The sequence below is a fragment of the Cnephaeus nilssonii genome (genome assembly GCF_951640355.1).
Source record: "Cnephaeus nilssonii genome assembly, chromosome: 2".
In the NCBI taxonomy this organism is placed as follows: domain Eukaryota; kingdom Metazoa; phylum Chordata; class Mammalia; order Chiroptera; family Vespertilionidae; genus Cnephaeus; species Cnephaeus nilssonii.
In genome coordinates this window covers 45,119,223-45,141,132 of record NC_137073.1, presented here as the reverse complement: position 1 = coordinate 45,141,132, position 21,910 = coordinate 45,119,223, and positions in this window count along the sequence as shown.

The following is a 21,910-nucleotide window of genomic DNA, read 5'->3' as shown; positions in this document are numbered from 1 at the left end:
AGATATCCCATGTTCATGGACTGAAAGACTTAATATTGTTAGGATGTCCATACTATACCAAGTGACCTATAGATTCAATGTAATTCCTATCAATCGTGGTAGAAATAAAAAGGTGAGAAGGAATGAATAAAACACTTCATTATTAGAAACGAGCTAAAAAATAACATAAAGGACTAGGAAATTTGATTAGATGTAGGAGTGAAAAACGGCCACTGGACTTGACATATGAGCTTCTCTAGTCCTTCCCTCCTGATAGCTGATTTGGGGGAGGGTTGAAGTGTGGGAAAAGATTAGAGGAGTTAATCTCCATCTACTTCCTTACCCCATTGAACCCATTCCCTTTAGCCATGCTATTTTTCTCTTTCACTCAAAGGGACTTTAATTTTTCTTATTATCTTACCAGCTGACATAAACTCTGCCCAACTGAAAATGAAGTAATTAATTTTCTGTTCCAAGTTATTTATAAACGCTTTGAAAAATGCAATCTTCAAAACTGATGTGTTCATGGAATACTATGCTGCTGTAAAAAAAGAAAGAACTCTTACCATTCCCAACAGCATGGATGGACATGGAGAGCATTATGCTAAGGGAAATAAGCCAGTAGGAGAAAGATAAATATCACATGATTTCACTCATTTGTGGAATATAATGAACAACACAAACTGATGAACAAAAATAGATCCAGAGACAGAGAAGCATCGAACAGACCATCAAACCTCATAGAGAAGGCAGGGGAGGGTGGGAAAAGAGGAGGGCTAAGAGATTAACCAAAGGACTTGTATGCATGCATGTAAGCATAACCAATGGATATAGACACTAGAAGGGTGAGGGCATGTGCTAGGAGGTAGGAGTAGCCAGGGAGATGTCAATGGGGGGAAAAGGAGACATATGTAATACTTTAAATAATAAAGAATTAAAAAAAAATTGATGTGTTCAACATGTACTTTCTTACTCTCCATTTTTTAAACTGTAACCAATCCCCACCCCACCCCCCATCAGTAACTTCCCAGTGAGCTGTGTAAAATATTCAAGGCTGCCCCTTCTCCACATACTGAGAAGAATGCCATAAAACGCCTTAAGAGAAAATACACACTTCGGAACAATATGGAAATTGCAGGAGGACGGGGCACTAACTCCCCAACCTCAAGGAGGAAAGACATAGAAGACTGCACCAGGCTCCCAGTAGACAAATCAGCAAGACCTGTACAAGTTATTTTTTTAAAAATAACGAAGATCTCCCAAGTATTTCCCTCAGTACATTGAGCAATATTCTCTAAAGTAGCCCTGACCAGGAGGAAGAAGCAAGAGGCTATCAGCCAGGGGACTGACACTTTAGGAGTCTCTGCTTTCATGTAGTTTATTTCTGGTAAGTGACCTCTGCCGCTTTGGCTTGTAAAGGATGAGTGTGGGCACTCATCCTTTACAAGCAAATACAATTGTGAGGCATATTCCTCTGTGTATAGTTAGATAATGAATTTTTCCTGTTGCAAAGTGACCTCAAGAGCCCGGCACCTCATTTCATTTCAATTTGTGACAATGAAATGCTTGACAAATTGCTCTTTTTAGAGTTAGGTAGAACTTTGAGTTTTGGTCCTAAGCATTGTTGCTCTTCTGACAAGGACAAATCGGCCCTAGGATTTGTTCCCTATCCATTGCAGTGCCACTGATTACAGGACTAGTTGGGTGGGATCAGTATTGAGTATTTCTCTGATGCATTCACTTTGGTACAATTACCAGAATCACATAATCCTGGATGAGCTAAAAATCACTCAATGGAGAGCAAAACTTACTTTTAAATATATAAGCATACAAAACCAAACAGACATGGACAGCACTGTTTGAAGCATTTTTATAGCCTGGCTAGTGTGGCTCAGTGGTTGAGCATCAACCTATGAACCAGGAGGTCACATTTCAATTCCCAGTCAGGGCACATGCTTGAGTTGTAGGCTTAGTCCCCAGTAGAGGGTGTGCAGGAAGCAGCAGATCAATGATTCCCTCTCATCATTAATGTTTCTATGTCTCTCTCCCTCTCCCTTCCTCTCTTAAATCAATAAAAATTATATTTAAAAGGCAGTATTCTTATAATGTTACCATTCCTTATTCTCTAATACAAATTTCACATTTCTAGTCAGTTTTTGTTCTATGAGAGACCTAAACAGAACAATGTTTCTGCTGGTGCTCCTAGCAAACACTGAAGCTCTCCTGCTAGAATTCTGTCATCTCTGTTTTGAACACCAAAATAGAGGTGATACACCAAATTTGTACATTGTGATTTTAAACCCAAGTCTTTAACCTGGGTATCATGAAATCACATTAGGAGACATGCCTGTCCAAACACTGCAGTAACTGTGCCTGGGCCGCTTGGAACTGCTGCCATTTGCTCATCTCGTCTCAGCCTGATATTGCTTGAGCATCACCTGTTCCCATCTCAAATAATCCTATAATTGTCTTTCATATTATAGGGTTATAGCAAATGTAGCAACTCTACCAACTGGCTCCCAGACATCAGGGACATGAAATTGGCCATCCCTTTTCACTTACCTCATATACTCTGATCAGTGTTCATAGAATTATCTAAGGAAAGAACAGTTTACCCTAAATCTAGAAATTTACTGAATGGCTCATTCAGTATATATATTCTTCAATATGAAGTACTTCTCAAAGTCACAAAACTTAACTTTTAAAAACTTCCAAGTTATTTGTTGTTTAAAAAATACAGCTGCATACTTTGCTTCTTGCTTTCCAAAGGGGAATACAAAAAAATTACATAATAATCATTACACATTATTTTGAAGATTTTTGTCTAAATTATTTGAAAATTAAAAGCTACTTTCAAAGTTCCCAAAATTGACTTGGAAAAAAATCACATGAATTAACCTCAGCTGGTTGTGAATTCCTGCTGTGTCAGTCTCTAAATCAAAAGATGTGAATGCCTACTCTGTTTCCTTCATAAAATATTCTTTACAAATCAATTTGCAAGCTCCTTTCCAAACAGGAAAAAAATTCTTTAAAATGGTGTAGAAAATAATCTAATAGTATGTTTGCTATGTGTACTCCTCTAACTGAGGGTTGCAGTCTTCAGAGGGCCAGGAAATGACAAGAGCAATAGACACCTTCAAGTCCCATGACCGGGGGCAGACATTTGTCTTCTCTGAACTTGATTCTTCATCTTTAAGCATGGGAATAAGTTGATTACATTTCCAACAATATGTTAGAACAGATACTGTGAAAAGCCCCTCATTGACAAATAACCAAAAATACTGAAATATATATACCGTATATTAAAATTCATCACTGACCTGGAAAGCAAATAAGGGCTCTTCAGAGCAGGAAAAAAAGACATGAAAACTACCCAGAAAGGTAAGCAGAGTTTTGAGGAAGGTCATGAAACTAACCCGGTGGCCCTGAGCCTCAATTTTAAAAGGGGGAAGAAAAAAGCCTGGAGCTGCCTAGAGCTGTCTAATGGAAAATGGCTGCATAAAGTTGGAATCCGAAGGCCTATGTAAGAGTGAAATGGAAATAAACATTCCTTTCAGAAGGAGACAGAAATGTAACAACATTTCTCAACCTGCACACTGCCCTCCTCAAATGTTTCATAAGCACCAGCCTGAGTTCTAACACTACCTTTGTGATCCAAAAAACATCAAGCTAATTAGTTACTTTTTACATCAGTATTGCCACCAAACATCCCTCAAAAACAAACATAAATTTTATTTGGAGGAACACGCATTTTTCTCAGGCTACAAAAATTCCATCAAATAACATTCTGAGGAATTATAAGCTCACAACCCATAGAACAATATCATAAATCACAAATAAACAAGAACCAGAAGAAATCAGACCTATAAAGATTTTATACACTGAAATTATAAAGTTCTGATTACAAAGTAAGTATATTTAATATGTTTAAAGATATAAAAGAGGATATTTAAATGAGAAGAAAGTAACTATAAAATAGATGAAGAAAAATGGAAAAATGAAACTTTGAGAAATGAAATATATAATACTAGAGATTTAAAATGCATACATAAAATCAACAGTAAATTAGGAACAGCTGAAGAGAGAATTTGAAAACTAGTAGACTTGAAGATATTCCAAATGCAGCACAAATAGACAAGATGGTCATTCCAAATAATTAAAATTTTAAAAGCATGAATAGAGTGAAAAGGCGTAACATGCTTTAATAAGAAATTCAGCAGAAAAGAGAGAATAAAGGAGATGAAATATACAAAGAGTGAATGGCTGAGAGTCTCCCAGAACTAAATCAAGACAATAAATCAGGTGAAATAACTGCAATGAATGCCCAGAAAGGTAAGTTTGTAAAATCTACATTTATATACATTATAGGGAAATTGAGGATAGTAAGAAAAAATAAAATATTAAAGCAAGTCAGAGAATAATTACAGATTACCTACAAAGAACCTAGTATTAGATTGATGAGAAACCCCCAATACCAACAATAGAAGTCAGAGGACAGTTAAATCTTTAAAATTCTAAGAGACTAGAACTTCAAACTAAGATTAGTGAATCTCCTTTGAAAACAAATGAGGGTGAAGTACAGATATTTTCAGACAAACAAAAACTGAATTTGCCATATAGTCTCTCTCTAAAGGCAATTATAAAGAATGTACTTCAGACAGAAGGAAAAAACAATACTAAGATTGGTCTTTTTCTTAGTAGGAAGATCTAAAATATAAAATATAGTAGTGCAAAAAGAACATGGCATATATGTGGAAAATCTAAACAAACTACATAAAACAACAATATTATCTAAATTAAAGTAAAGAAACTAAAATATAGTCCAACAAGGGAGTATATATCAGATGGGAAATAATAAAAAATGAAGTATCCTCAGATTCATGTATTGTTCAGGTATTTTCACAAAGCCTTCAAGCAGAGCATGTTGTCATGATGCCTTTATGTTAGGTATTAATAACAGAGTGATAAATAGAAAAATTGCAAAGATTTGAAAATTTAAAAACATATACATTAAGCAACATATACATTACAAAATCTATAAAATATTTTAATTTCTATATATCAAAATATGGTTGGTGAAGCCAAATTGTACTTAAAAAGAATTGTGTACCTTAACAACTTATATCAGAAAAAGCTAAAATTTAATGAACTAAGCAACCAAATTTAAGAATTTGATAAAAAGAATTCCAACCTGGGGGGGAGGGGGGGCAATGGGGAATATGGACACATATGTAATACCTTAATCAATAAAAAAAAAATCAATTTAAAAAAAAGAATTCCAACTGTCCCCAAAAAATACATAGAAGGAAAAATATTTCAGATCATAAATTAACAAAAGGGAAAAAAATCAACATAGCCGAAGTTGATTCTTATGAAAGATACTAGAGGCCTGATGCATGAAATTCATGCACGAGGGGCAGGGGGGTGTCCCTCAGCCCAGCCTGCACCCTCTCCAATCTGGGACCCCTCGAGGGATGTCCGACTGCCGGTTTAGGCCTGACCCCACAGGGATAGGGCCTAAACTGGCAGTCGGACATCCCTCTCACAATCCAGGACCGCTGGCTCCTAACCACTTGCCTGCCTGCCTGTCTGATTATCCCTAACTGCTTCTGCCTGCCAGCCTGATTGCCCCCTAACCACCCTCCTGCCGGCCTGATTGCCCCCAACTGCCCTCCCCTGCTGGCCTGATCACACACAATTGCCCTCCCCTGCCGCGACCTGCCTCCTCCGCCGGGACTCACCTCCTCCGTCTGAGATGGTGGAGACACCAGGACCGGCCTCCTCTGTGCGGCGCAGGGCTGCAGGACCCCCCAGGCCTCACCACATGGAGTGGCAGGCCCTGCCTCTGCTGTGTGTGTAGCCATCTTGTGACGGCCATCTTGTGATGGCCATCTTGTGATGATGTGAGGGCATGACACCACCTAGGCTATTATTAGTATAGATAATGGATAAATATCTACAGGGTTCATCTTGAAAAAGAGAGAGATGGTAAAAATAATAGTCATTCGAGTAAAAAAGGAGATATAACTCCTGGAGAAATTATAGAAGAATACTATGAAAAAAGTCTGTGCCACAAATATACAAGCATAGATAAAATGTCAAATTCCTAGAAAAAATATAACATACCAAACCGGCTCAAAAATATATAGAAAATATGAATTCCCATATCCATTAAATAAATCAAATCAGTACATTACAATATTCCAATAACATGTAATCCAATATCTCATATTACAGATGAAAAATCCCATATGGGTTTTACCACTTGCCTGAGGTCAATAGTTATCATATAGCAAATCCAAGACTAGACCCCAGATCTCCATATCTACTAAGTTAGTGTTGAGTTAGTGAATTGCACATGCTCCATCAGTTCAAGCTGGAAGAAATGTCTGCCTTTAACAAAGGTACTGGACAGATTTTCCCTAACATGAAATCAGTAAGTCACTAGGTATAGGAAAGGAATGAGGAAGCTCATCTGGAATCCCCAGACAACAACTATCCATGGTTACCACACAAATACATTATTGCCTTCATGGATAAACTTAGAAATGTTTGTCAAATATTTTCTCTAATTGCATTCAGTTTAAGGGGAAACACAGGAAAATCCACCTGTTTTGGGACCCATTATTTTTAAAGAGCTTTCATAAAGGATACAAAATAATCTTTTTAAAAATGTCTAGGAAAGCACCAGACAGATGTTTACTGGTAAATTATTTTTAGAAGTACATACTTACATAAACTCTACCAGAATAGAGAAAAAGAGAGAAAAATGTCACATTCATTTAGTGAATCTAGCAAAAACTTCAATGATATAAGCAGAAACATATCCTATCTAATAAAAGAGTAATATGCAAATTAATAATCACTCCGCTACACCCACAAGCCACGCCCACCAGCCAATCAGGAGCAAGTATGCAAATTAACCCAACCAAGATGGCTGCGGCCACGGAGCGAGCAGGAGGCTTGGGTTTCCCCAGCGATGGAGGAAGCCAAGCTTTCCACACACCCTGGCAGGCCCAGGCCTCCACTCAAGGCTACAAAGTTTCAATTATAGAAGATAAATAAATCCCAGATACCAGGGCCTCCACTTGGGTCACTGGGGGGTGTGGCCAACCTGCAAACCACCACAGGCCCCTCGCCCAGGCCTCCCCATTCCCCAAGGGAACCCCCACCCTGACCCAAGAAACCCTTCAGGGCAAACCAGTTGGCACCCACCCATGCACCAGGTCTCTATCCTATCTAATGAAAGAGTAATATGCAAATTGACCATCACTCCAACACAAGATGGCTGCCCCCGTGTGGTCAAAGATGGCTGCTCCAGCCGAAACTGGTTTGGCTCAGTGGATAGAGCGTCGCCTGCGGACTCAGGGGTCCCAGGTTCGATTCCAGTCAAGGGCATGTACCTTGGTTGCGGGCACATCCCCAGTGGGAGGTGTGCAGGAGGCAGCTGATCGATGTTTCTCTCTCATCGATGTTTCTAGCTCTCTATCCCTCTCTCTTCCTCTCTGTAAAAAGTCAATAAAATATATTAAAAAAATATATATATATGGCTGCTCCATGTGAACACAAGATGGCCGCCAGAAGATGGCCAGCAGGGGAGGGCAGTTGGGAGGGACCAGGCCTGCAAGGGAGGGCAGTTGTGGGTGATCAGGCCAGCAGGGGAGGGTATTGGGAAGGACCAGGCCTGCAGGGGAGGGCAGTTAGGGGTGACCATGCTGGCAGAGGAGGGAAGTTGGGGGCGACTGGGCCTGCAAGGAAGGGCAGTTGGGGGGGACCCAGGCCTGAGGTCCCCTGTCAAGCCCCGCTGGGTGGGGGGTGCGGCCTGAGGTTCCTAGTCAAGCCCTGTCAGGCGGGGGGCACAGCCAGAGGTCCCCTGCCCCGGCCCAGCGCCATGCAGCCTCAGGTCCCAGCTGATTGCTCATTAAGGCTCATTACGGGAAGCCATCTTGTGTAACGGAAACCTCACCTCCGCTGTGGGTGCTGCCATCTTTGTGATGGTCAATTTGCATATTCCCTCTTTATTAGATAGGATAAGAATATAAAATAATAATTAATAGACAAAAAGCATCAATGTATAAAAAAGATAAGGGTAATAATAAATTTGAGTTTATCACAGAAATGCAAGGTTGGTTTAATATCAGAAAAAAGTATATAATTCATTACATGATCAGAATAAAGGGAATAATATCATGTTGGCACAAGCTGGGTTCCCCAAAGGCAGATACTGAGACTGAGTTTGGGGTGTCGTAATGTTTATTAGAAATTGACACTTATGAAAGGGAGGAAAAGTAGGGTTTGGCAGAGGAAGATATTGAACTGCAATGTAGACCCAACAAAACCTAGGCGGACCAGCAGGGAGCCTCAGCAGAGTGAACTGGACCTTTACTCCTCACCTTGCTCAGTCACTGAGTGCAGGCTGCTCTGGGAAGGGTGTGAGCCTGAGCGAGGAGGCTGTAAAAAAGCTGTCTGACAGAGGCCCTCTGCAGCCTACATGCCCTTAGCTAGAGAGCAAGCCCTTCCTTGAAGGTGGCTCTGACAGCAAGTCTCCATCTAATACACATCTCAATAGATAAAGAAAAGAACTGTACTGTACAGTTGAACATCTATTCATCATCAAGAAAATTTAATCATAGCAAATTGAGGGGATCTTCCCTTTATAGATTCTTTCATAAAAGAATCAGAAAACATCATACATAATAGCAAACTGAAAACAATCCCATTAAAATCAGGAGAAATACAAGGATGCCCATTATGACCATCATCATTTTCCTTACCATAATGTGCAGGAAGACCGAGTCAGCACATTATGGTAAGGAAAATAAATAGATAAGGACTGGTAAAGAAGAAACAATCTGCCATTATTTACAGATAATTTCATTTTCTGTAAAAAAAAACACAAAAACTCAAGAATCAGATGAATTATTAGTTTAGCAAAGTAGCTAGATAGAAATCAATATATATAATTCTATTGTTTTACTTGATACCAAAAAAACAAAAACACAATACACAGTTAACTAGTATGTTTGTTTTAAATCTTTACAATAGCAATGAAAATACAAGGTACCAGAAAATAATGTAATAAAAAATATATTAATATATATAAAACAATAAAACTTCATGAAATGAAATTAAAGAAGATCTAAATAGAAAAATATAATATATTAACAGATAGAAGCATACAATTATAAAGTAAATTATTCTCTAATTGATCTGAGATAAATTCACTCCAATAAAAATCCCAGACTTTTTGCAAAACTTTATAAGCTGGTTCTAAAATTTATGTAAAAAACAAAATATCAGCCATAGCCATTTTCTTAGTGGTTGGAGTGTCGGCCTGCAGACTGAAGGGCTGAGGGTTTGATTCCAGTGAAGGGCACATACCTTGATTGCAGGCTTGATCCTCTGCCCAGATCAGGGCCCATGTGGGAGGCAATCAGTCGATGTGTCTCTCTCATATTGATGTTTCTTTCTCTCTATCTCTCTCACTCGCTTCCATTCTCTCTAAAAAATCAATGGGGAAAATATCCTCCAGTGAGAATTAACAACAACAAAAAAGAACAAAAGTAATAGACATTCCTGTGGAATAAGAGGGAGGGACACCCCACCAGGTACAATATGTATTACAGAGAGGAAAATATGATTTGGGGAGTGAAAGGATTTTTTTTTAAAGACATACACCCAACAACAAGTAATAAAGGAAAAGATAAGTATATTTACTAAATGAAAACTGAGAACTTCTGACAGCAGAAAGATACCATAAAGAAAATAAAAAGACAAAAAGGTGTTCCTAATGTGTTAACTAAAATTTTTATTGGTACTTCATCTCATGAAAAAATTGTGCACCATGTAATGAACCTAAAACAGTAATATTATAGTGCAAAAAATTAAAATTTAAAAGCCATCAAGACTACATTATAAAATTTTCAAAAGCCTCCTAACATTTAAATCAAAAAAGGAGGGGATAGTAGAAGAATATCATGTAAGGAAAAATATCCTGTAAGTAAATTACATCTAGAAAATTAATACTTTAGAAAATTAATTGTAAGGCTAAAAGCAAGACACCCATGAAAAACACACAAGTTGTCAAAACAAGCCAGAGGAAAATTATTTGGGCAAAAAATGCAATACGATCCCAAGTCAAATTTATAGAAAATATTCCTTTATTAACTTTTGGTCGAGAATATGTTTGTATATTTTCAGAAAACAACTCCGAGGCCATGTGGATTCCAGCAACAGAGAGGAATCTACAGGACTACTCCAGCCATGAAGACAGAAGAGAAGCAGTCCAGAGATGGAAGATGCTGACGTGGCCTTCCCATACTAGCAGGTAGCAGCTGTGCATCACTGCAGGTTGCCCAGGACCAAACCAGAGAGAGTCGGACCTGCATTACCACCATTTGTCCACCATCTAGAACTGTAATGTCAGTGCTGACATGTACACATAAGGAACTGTTGGACATTGAAATTGGGTCTCAAAAGAACTGTTGGCCCAGAAAGAAACTCACTACACACTGATTCATTTGCCTGTCACCATAACCATTATTGCTTGTCTCATTTTCGGTTCTTATAAGTGTATTTCTAATAGCACATGATCTCACTCATCTAGGGGAAATAATGAACAACATAGACTGATGAACAAGAACAGACCCAGAAACAAGGAGGCATGGATCAGACTGTCGGGCCTCAGAGGGAGGGTAGGGGAGGGTGGGGGTAAAGGGGAGAGATTAACCAAAGGACTTGTGTGCAAGCATATGAGCCTAACCAGCGGTTAAGGGCAACAGGGGTTTGGGGGCATGTGTGGGGAGGGGTGTGGGGTGGGGATGGGGGGATGAGGACAAATATGTGATACCTTAATCAATAAAGAAATAAAAAAAGAAAAGAAAAAGACAAACTGAAAACTGAAAGAAAATTTGTTACCTATAGGACTGCCTGATGATTCATTTTATTCAGTATATATGGAGAACTACCAATGAAGTAGAAAAATACAAAACAAAAGTTAAAAAATGGGAGAACCATGATGGCGGCATAGTTAAACGCCTGTACTTGCTGCCTCCCAGAACCACATCAAAATTACAACTAAAATACAGAACAACTATCACCCAGAACTGCAGGAAAGCTGGCTGAGTGGAAGTACTACAACTAGAGAGGTAAAGAAGAAAGTGCATTGAGACTGGTAGGAGGTGCGGAGGCGCGGAACAGGTGGTCTGACACCCGGGTGTGCTGCTTTTTTAATTGAGTGGGAGGTCGCCTCTGCGGAGGCCGCCTGGAGGAGCAAGGAGTCCCAGCCCCACACCAGACCCCCAGCCCAGGATTCTAGAGCTGGGGGAAAAAGTCCCTACGGGCCTTAGAACTATGGACTGTAAAAACCAGTGCGGATTGGGGCTGTGTGACACACAGGCTGCCTGAGACCCAGCTGCTCCTTTTAAAAGGCCGGCACCACAATCTGAATTTACAAGCTCCCACTTCCTCTGAGCTCCAGTGACGGGCAAGGTTCTGGGGGACCCAGACACATACGGGGAGAAACTGGACTATCTGGCATCAGGGCAGGAACTCGGGGACACCTTTCTTCCAGACAGAGGTGTTCACAGCAGTCATTGTTCCTGTGCTGAGACCTCCCTGGTACAGGGCTGACAGGCAGCCATTTCTGTTTGCTCTGCCCTAGTTTTTCCCTGAGACCCCGCCCCACCCAATTTACAACCCCACCCAAGCTGTGCCCAGTGGCTTTTGCATATGAATGGTCTGTCCTTTCTCAGGCAAAAACTCTTACACAAGCTGCAGCTGGGTTAGGGAGCTGCAAACCTATCAATAAAAGGCCCCAAAAACCAGCACCAGCACCAGCCTGCCTTGCTTCACAGCTGGTCCTTGTCTGGGCACTTCCAAACAAAAAGGAGGAATCTGCAGCTCTCTCTGTAGCTCCTGCTGAGTGGCCCCAGGCAGTTGCTGACCTTGCACCTCCTTGGAGATCCAAAAGCCAGTGTACCCAGTGGTCAGTGTGAGACCATCCAGATTAAAACTCTACACATCCATAAGCGACACACTCAAAGGACAGACTTGGTGAGTACCAAAGCCCCACTGAAGCAAGTCCTGCTCCATAAGGGTGTCTCCTGCACAGCAGCTCTCACACTGTAGACACAGCTGATCCTCACAGCCAATTGGCCTGGAGGTCAATTCCTCCCAGTAACACCAACAGCAATCAAGGCTCAACTACAACAAAACTGTGTACACAGCCCACAAAGGTGTGCACCAACAGTGTCCACCTCAGGTGATTGGGGAGGCTTAGCCACTGGGCCCTATAGGACACCAACTACACAAGGCCACTCTATCAACTCAAGGAGACTTAGCAGCTACCCAATACATAGAAACAAACACAGGAAGCAGTCAAAATGCGGAGTAACACCTGACCTGAGCAGCTGTTCTTTGGGGTGCTGTCATGGGTGACCACAAGCTGGTGGCCAGACACAGGGAAACATCTGAGGCAACAAATCAGTGCCACTATGTCTACTTGGAAACAAGAGGCACTGCCAGTCCCGCCTGCAGCCACAGAGAACACGGGGTTCTGGAGTTAACACTTGGGACACATCAGGGATCTAGGAAGCTGCAATACTGACTAGAGCCGCAGATAGAGGCAGAGCTGCAGGAAGGAATATGCAGTAATGTTTGGTTCTCTCCTGATACACAAGCACACTCAGCTTCCACTGTTCCTGGAACTAGAGATGTTAGCCCCTAAATAATTATGTAAACCTACCTAACACAACATCAGGGCTGAGAGGAAAGGAGAATGGGGAGAAGCCGGTACAAATTATCAGGCCTTACTGATGATACCTGCCTGTTGATGTGGTATATCAATGCAAAACCACGCTTTTGGGGTGGCCCAGAAACCCAAAAAGGGATCTTGGTCAACTATTTCCATTTCGATACATGTCTCCCTCTTGCTTAGAAACTCCCAATTTTAGATTGCCCAGGACCAAACCAGAGAGGGTCGGACCTGCAATACCACCATTTGTCCACCATCCAGAACTGAAATATCATTGCTGTTATGAACACATTAACAACTGTTGGACATAGAAACCGGGACTCAAAAGAACTGTTAGCGCAGAAAGAAACTCACTATAGACTGATTCATTTGCCTCTCAGCATAACTATTATTGCTTGTCTCATTTTCGGTTCCTATAAGTGTATTCCTAGTATCACATGAGCTCACTCATCTAGGGGAAAAGATGAACAACATAGACTGAAGAACAAGAACAGCATTGATCAGACTGTCAGACCTCAGAGGGAAGGTAGGGGAGGGTGGGGACAAGGGAGATAGAACAACCAAAGGACTTGTGTGCTTGCATATGAACCTAACCAGTGATCACGGACAACAGGGGGAGGGGGGCTTGCGTGTGGGGGGGGTTGGGAAGGGAACGGGGGGAGGGGGTTGATGACAAATATGTGATACCTTAATCAATAAAGTAATTAAAAAAAAAAAAAAGAAACTCCCAATTTTTCCAAGGGGGCCCAAACCCACTTTAGGTTGGCCATCCAGAATCAAACCATAAAACAGAGGACAAGCAGCATAACTCCTCCCATAAACTAAATTCCCCGTGGGTCTACACTAGGCATTTATAGACTCCAATTTTTTAAAATTGTCGCTTAGTCTAATGCGAGAAAGTTACATGGAGCATCTTAGTCTAGAGAAGCATCAGGTTCAAGTGGCATTTCTTCCTTTCCCTGCTCCCTTGAACAGTTTAAAGCAGAATGCAGAATTACTGGAGCATATTGTCAAAGCAACAGCATGGTTTTCTGGTGAATACTGGGAAGAGAGAACAATATTAAACATCAGGGCTCTGATTGGTCTGCACTAACGGGGTTTCTTTTTATTTTATTTTGAATTAGTCAGACGACTTAATCTATAATCTAGATCTAGCTCCGCCACTTAATAGTCACATGGTCTTGAGCAAGTCATTTCTCCTATCTGAACCTCAGTCTAATCATCCAAAAAATGAGAATAACAAAAACTGAGCCACATAACTACAAGGTTGATGAAGGATCCAAAAATAAAATAAAATAAACCACAAGAGCACATTTTAGCGGACATAAAATGCTTCACCCACGTAGAAGAGTAATGTCAGTGGACAGTTTCACATTAGACCCTGCGGTCGTGCCCAGTTGACTTCACTTGCTTGACAGGAGAGCAAACAAGTACAGAAAAATCCAATGCTATCAACTGTCCCCAGGAAGGTTGTAGTCATAACATAGGTGTGATGGTTAATTTTATGTGTCAACTTCATCAGCCATGGGGTGCCCAGATTAAACATTATTTCTGTGTGTGTCTGCGAAGTTGTTTCTAGGTAAAATTAGCATTTAAACTAGTGGACTCAGTAAAGTAGACTAACCTTCCGAATGTGGGTGGGCATCATCCAATCCACTGAGGGCCGAAATAGAACAAGGGCAGAAGAAGGACAAATTTGCCTGTGTTTTTTCCTGCCTTGGTGCTTTAAACTGGCACAGCTCATCATATCTTCTCCTGTCCTTGGACTGGGATTTATACCATCAGCTCCTCTGGTTCTCAGGCCTTCAAAATTAGATTGAATTACACCACTAGCTTCTATAGATTTCCAGCTTGCAGAGGGAAGATCATGGGATGTAGACTCCATAATCAAATAAGCCAATTCCTCATAATAAATATATCTCTCTCACTCTCTATCTACACACACACACACACACACACACACACAGATATATATATATATATATATATATATATATATATATATATATATATATATGTATATATATATCTTCTGTTAGTTCTGTTTCTCTGAATAACCTTGACTAATACAACAGGCAACACTCAAATCCTGAGTTATCTGTTCAAAACAGATCAAAGAACAGAACTAGACATCATTCCTTCTGAGTAGCTTAATTTAGCTGCCATTTTGCATACACAGCCTCAGCAACTCAGAGTGAAAAAGGCCTGCTTCCACATTTCCTAATATTAAAATCCAAGACTACACATCTACCGGATATCATGCAAAGTGTTTCCAAAATAAATTACTAGTTCTAATCTTCTGAATTAGATCGCTCGTGTTTTGAAAATTCAACAACTTTAAGTTTGGGTGTGGAGCTGATGGCGACCACATGTCCAGTCCTCGCTAAGTCCTCGCTAAGTCCAGTGAGACTCATTTGGCTAGGTCACATAGTGCAGAATCCAGCTAGACTGGACCCTAATAAGGATAATTACTGAAAACAAACAGAATTTAGAAAGATGCTTCCTGTTCATATGCTGGCTTCTAAAGTATGACATACTATTGGCCAAGATATTTTAAGTGCTTTATTTAAAATACACATGTGAAAATTTCAAATGATCCCTATTCTTGTTTCTTTTCATCCAATAACTTAATTTTAAATATTTTATTTTATATTTTATATATGCAAAAGAATACTTATGAAACATATATGTGGTATGAAGTATAATAATAAAAAGAACACACATAAACTAATGTAATCTTCCAATGCCTGATCAGAATATGGAGCAAATTGTCAAGCAAGTGAAATCTGTTTTCTCACACCCGCTTTTCCTTCCTTTATCCCTTCCTGAGATATATGAATTTTAAAATAAAAACAGCCTAATGAAGAAAAGTTTAAATCAAAGTAAGGGCTTTCTATTGGCAGCATTTGGACACTAGTAATAAACCAGTTGTTGAGATATCTTTGGACAAGAAGCCTTCTTATACATAAGTACCTGATACATTTGTCTAATAGGAAAACAAATAAACAATAACATTGTAGGCAACACAATTCTAAAATTCAGATATCTTCAAATTTAAACATGACAAACTGATAGCTAATCTACAAAAAGATAACTCAGTCAAGTATTGTATTTTCAAATCTTGATTTGTAAACTATTCTCCATAAAAGATAAATTAACACAGGGCTATAGGTCTCAGTAAGTTACAGAGAGATGTAACATTGAGATGTAACCCTTACTCTGGTTCTACTCATGTCCATCTTTGCTGCTCAATCTTGGATATCAACATACTTAAGACTTTTCTTAAAGTGAAACTTCTGGATCATATGCATTTCTCTGAGTGGCTCTACAACTCCTAACTGTATCGCCAGTTCTGGCCTTCGTATAAGAGAGACACCATTGAATCCCATTATGGCCTCTCAGTACATAGATTTTAGTGCAATAGAAGATCTAATGGACCAGAGGCAAAATTCAACCTGTATGACCTTGGGGAAATTTATCACCCTTCTGCACTTTTCACCTTCCTCCTCAGAAACGCGAGGGAACAGGACTAGATAAATTCTAAAGTCCACGCCAATCCAAAAATTCTGAAACTGCCTTTGATTCTAACATCCAATCTATTTGTTAAAAGAAATACATGAATTCTGAATGCCATCCCTGAAACAGAGGAAAGAAAGCTTCCCTCCTTCCAATCTATTCTCATTTAATTCTTCTCTTTCCTGAATTCCAAGGTATTTGTGGATTCTCTTCAGGATTATAAATGAGTACTCCTTCAATCTGAGCCAACATCCAAAACCAAAAGGGAGGTCAGAACAAAGAATTTAGCATCCATCTAATTAATGTTTCTCCAGAACAGAAGCAAAGTTTACCTTTGTTCCACTTGACAACCATACCTACAAGCAGTGCCTCTTCTGAAGCTTATCAGCATGGTGACACCACTTTTTACTGAGCCCTGTATTAAATAACAAATTAACTCTACTCTCAAGACCCTTCAATTTTAAGTAATTTTATCCTACTAAGAGACACTTTCTCTTGAGTTTTTTCTCAGAAGTGTCAAATCTTTTTCACAGTGAGTACTTTTAAATATATTTTCAGTGTAACAAAACAGACTTTAAACAAAATTTACAGAATGTTTTGAACAAAGAGCGTCTCATTAGTTAGGTTTGAAATAATATATGTTATTCCATTGAAAGTGAAATGTCCACTTCCTTCCTTCTCCATGTTCTTCTCTACCTCAACTAGGAGGTCCAGGCCGGGTGAGGGGTGTTCCCAGGGAGCCTCCCCTGTCAGTGTGTGAGAAGAGAGATCGTGCTAACTACAAATACCTCGCACTCAAAGTTCTGCTATTTTTATATTTGGATGCTTTATCCCTCGGCCATGGAAATTTCATTTCAGTCCACATACATGTTGACCCACTCTTATTAATAATATTTGGAAAACAGGATGAATCCAGAATAAAGGTGGGTTCTTTCTCAACCAGGTCCTGCATGTGTCACATTCAGAAAAAATGTTTATGATTGAAATGCATAAAGTTAAAAGGCAATTTAAAACATTAATCTGGTCTCTTAAACATGCCAAAAGGGGTCACTATACATTATGCTCAACAATGCCCAAGCCCTCTTTGCCCATCTGAATGGCACCTACACCCCCTCCCAATCTCACTCTTCAGCCTTCCCCAAATAGTTCCTCAAGAGTCAGCCCCAACTGGGTCTTCTCTCCCCATCAGTCTGGATTTTTCTGAGCTAAACCCTTCTTCCAATATTAATGCTACCCTTCCCAATGTAAATCTCACTCAAATTTAGGCTTTCTTGGTTTCTTTTAATTCCCAATTCTATCCATTATACTTTCAAACAAATCCCAGACTCATTGCTGCCACTGACAGCAAAAGATGTTTTATCTTTTTTTAAAAAAAAATATTTTATTGATTTCAAAGAGGAAGGGAGAGGGAGAGAGAGAGAAAAAAATATCAACAATGAGAGAGAGTCATTGATTGGGTGCCTCGTGCACACCCCACACTGGGGATTGGGGCCCATAAGCTTGGCATGTGCCCTGACCAGGAATCAAACCATGACCTCCTGATTCATAGGTTGACACTAAACCACTCAGCTACACCAGCTGGGCAAAAGATCCTTTCTCCTCAGGAGATGAGAGAGAGGGAAAGTTGTGACTGTTCACAAATCAATGTTTTCAACCAAATCTTAAGGTCCCTTACAGCAGCCCTCACGATCTATAAGCACTCAGCATTAATGCACATTCCTTTCTTCACACTCTCCTGTATGAATGGGGCTGGATTGTAAAAACAAGCCTAGAGTTCTGGATGCAAGTTAGGTTATTCCAGTGAGAGGCACTTGCAGCAGTTTGGGGAGTGAAGAGGGGGCCATCTTCCTGCTGCTACTGCTGCTGACTAAAAAAATCAAAGGGACTTGAGGTTTTGCAGCCAGCCTCAGGATTCCAGAGTGGAACAGGCAACTGTGGCAGCAGCAGAATCCATAGCTGGAGTGCCAGGGCTGACCGGCAGACCCTGAGCCACGGATGAACAGATTGCTTTGAAGCGGCTAAGGACTACTTGGCCATTGCCACTAAGTAGCCCTGTTTGCCTGCCTCCTTTTGCTTTTATTGTCACAACAGCTTGAATGAAAATTAACCTCTAGATACAATCAGCAGGGTAAGTATCCTGGAGAAAGCACATGCGTCCTTTAAGCAAGGACATGTCTAAGTACTAGTAAGCACCCGGGGGTTCAGACTTGTTTGGAAAAGTCGAGGTAGGGCTGACACCTTTGGCAAGGTCCCCCCAGAGGCCCTGACCTTTCGGAGAATCCTCCTTACAGACACTTCCACCAAGTCCCGTGCTTCCCCACACTGGAGCAGTGACCTGATCTTTGCCTTCAGCCACAGTCCTTGAATCAATAGACAAGAGGCGGCCCTCACTCCTGTTCTTCCAGTGCTCCCACATGTTTACATCCCTATATTAAATCCTGATTGAAAATCCACATCCAGAGAAGTTCCATGTTCTTCCCTGAGCTGACTGACACTAGGGATGTAAAGAAAGAACATAAAGCAAAAGGCCAGGAAAGAAGAGTAGAGATTTTTCTGCAGTTACTTTTGGGATAGAAAGAGAGAACTATGACAGAGTAAAATTGGCATCAGCCATGAGGAAATTGAAGATCAAAATCATAGTGAAGTATTACTTCACACTCACAAGGATGTCTAGGATGAAAAAGAAAATAGATAACAAGTATTGATGAGTGTGCGGAGAAACGGGAATGCATACACACTAGGTGAGAACATAAAATAGTACTTCCTGTTTGGAAAACAGTTTCGGCAGTTCCTTAAAATGCTAAAGTAGAGTTACCTTATGACCTAGCAATTCCACTACTAGGTATATGCTCAAAAGAAGTGAAGATATATATCTACACAAAAATGTGTGTGCAAATATTCACAGAAGTATTATTAATAATAGTAGTAGTAATAGGTGACATTTATAATACTCATGTGTTTTGGCATTTTTCTAAGTCCACTGTGTATATTATCTTATTTAATTTTTACAGTGATGCGATGAAGTCATTACTATTACAATTTTTATTTTATAAGTGAGGAAAATTAGGTGCCAAGAAAACAAGTAACTTATCCAAAGTGAAATGAGAATTTGAATCCAGGCTATTGGACTCCTGCAGTCTTACCCACAACACTAACTTCTGAATTATATGATTATTAGATTAAAGGAGTAGATTAACTATAAGTTTTAAGTAAAAAATTCCCCCCCCAAATATTAATAATGTTTACTTCTGGGAAATAGGATTATGGGTGATATTTATTTTCTTATTTTTCTTATCTATATTTTCTGAATTTTCAACAATAAACATAAACTTTCATAAAGAGGAAGCAAAAGTATTAGTTCTTATAACCCATTCTTTTCTATCAATAGGTAAGAAGATAATTGTTCTAAAAACCATTCCTATGTCCACTTGTATATCAAGAGAAAGACCACCCAAAGAAAACCAAAATTTTCAATATTTGCTACCTAATCTTAAAAGCAGGGAAGTCCATCCTGGCCGCTGTGACTCAGCCATTGAGCATCTATCTACCCAGGAACCAAGAGGTCACTAGTTTGATTCCCGGTCAGGACACATGCCCAGTTGTGGGCTCTATCTCCAGTAGGGGGCATGCAGGAGGCAGCCAATTGTTGATATTTCTCTGTCATCAATGTTTCTATCTCTCTAGCATCCTCCCTTCCTCTCTCTCTAAAAATTAATAAAAACAATTTTAAAAAAAGCAAGGAAGTCCACCATCCTGGATTTCAGGGTTCTCTTTCACCACAGAGAGGTAAGGGTGAACTTGGGGAGATGGGAGGAAAGACAGGAGTGAGCACAGGGTGTGGTTTTAACCTGTCATGAGCTAGTAAAAACTTTGTCTCCTGCAGAAGTCATTTTATTTATTCATTCATCCTAAAACTTAAATTCAGAAGTTCAGAAATCATATGAAAATCAAAATGGATCAAAGGACCAGATGTTGCAGGCAGGGTGACTAATCAAACAGAGCCTAAGTAATGTGCTCCATGTCTTGCTCAATGGGAAATAATTACTCCAACATTAGCTTTACAGTGTTTAAACAACCATTTCATTATATTTTTTCTATGCTGATTAAATTTTCTTGGCATTTCTAATGCATCATTACATCTGCTGGGCTTTTAGATAATGCACAGCATTGCTACCCATTAAAAAGTCCCTATTCTCTTTCATCACCTTAATAAATCTAATTTGGCTATATTTACATAAAGTTTGATAAAGAGCAATTAGTTCTCTTATGAAAAGCATACCTTGGGTGGAAATATCCCATCTATCACTCAATTAAAACAGCTGTTCACAGAGTTATAAGTGGACCCCAAGCATTGCCAACTACAAGCATGCGAGGTAAAAGAAAATGTGTAGTGCCCTAGCCGGTTTGGCTCAGTGGATAGAGCGTCAGCATGCAGACCAAAGGGTCCCGGGTTCTATTCCGGTCAAGAGCACGTACCTCGGTTGCAGGCTCCTCCCTGGCCCGGGCCCTGGTCGGGACTTGTGCAGGAGGCAACCAATCAATATGCTTCTTTCACATCAATATTTCTCCCTGTCTTTCCCTCTCTCTTCCACTCTCCCTAAAAATCAGTGGAAAAGTATCCTCAGGTGAGGATTTGCAACAACTACAACAATAAAGAAAATGTGTAGCTCAAATGCCATTGTAGAATTACTGTCTATGCTTCCCAAGACTGCTGAGGGGTGGATATAATAACCATGGGACTATCTAAGGCACTTTGCTTCTTGTTCCTAACTATGTAGCCTGGGGGATTATAATAGAGAACAACAACATCAAGAACAATATACTCACATTTTTAGCCTTCTACTTCAATATCCACATTCACCCTCAACACATACAGACTCAGGGCATTTTAGCCCTTGCCCAAGTAAATGGACTGTAAAGTAATCGCAGGAAGATATTAGCTAAGATGAAAAGCTCTGCTAGGGTATCAGATATGCTGGGCAATCACTTACAGACACTCAAACTGTGCTAAGTTCTCAGGGAAATTTTTTTTAAGCATTGCAAATAAATGGATCTTGTGGGTGAACTATTATGTGGTGACACTGATCCTGCCTTTTGAACTCAGGGTTCTGAGAGCAGAAACTCAAAACCATTATACAAGTGCCCTTGGAAATCAGAAGAAGTGAACAAGAGGTCCTAAAGAGAATGAGAATATAAGCTGAAGTCAATGCGCCTATTCTGCATTTGCACCAGAGACACTGATATTGGGAGTGGAACGGAGAGAGCAACCCCTCGTTTAGTTCTTGTGACAGAAGAAAGCATTGCAAAAGCAAATTTCACCAAGAGTTTGGACTCTCCCATAAGAGTCAGTGACTCACTGTTCAATTCTATGTTGCTATTCATAACCACCCCCCACATACGCCAGCCACAGTAGAAGAATACTGTGTATTGTAGAATTTACTAAAACCAAGTTCAAAGTTATATATTTCAAAGCCTTGAACCTTCCCTTCCTACACATCTCTTTCTTCTTTTTTCCCCTCTCTGCTACTTCACCTAGTCTTGAGCACCCTTCAGGGACCTTTGTCTACAGCTCACTTCAGAGTCCCACCCTGCCTGCTCCACTGAATTCCATCCTTGCTGAACAGTGTATGAACCCTATCACAATAACGGTAATTACAAAGT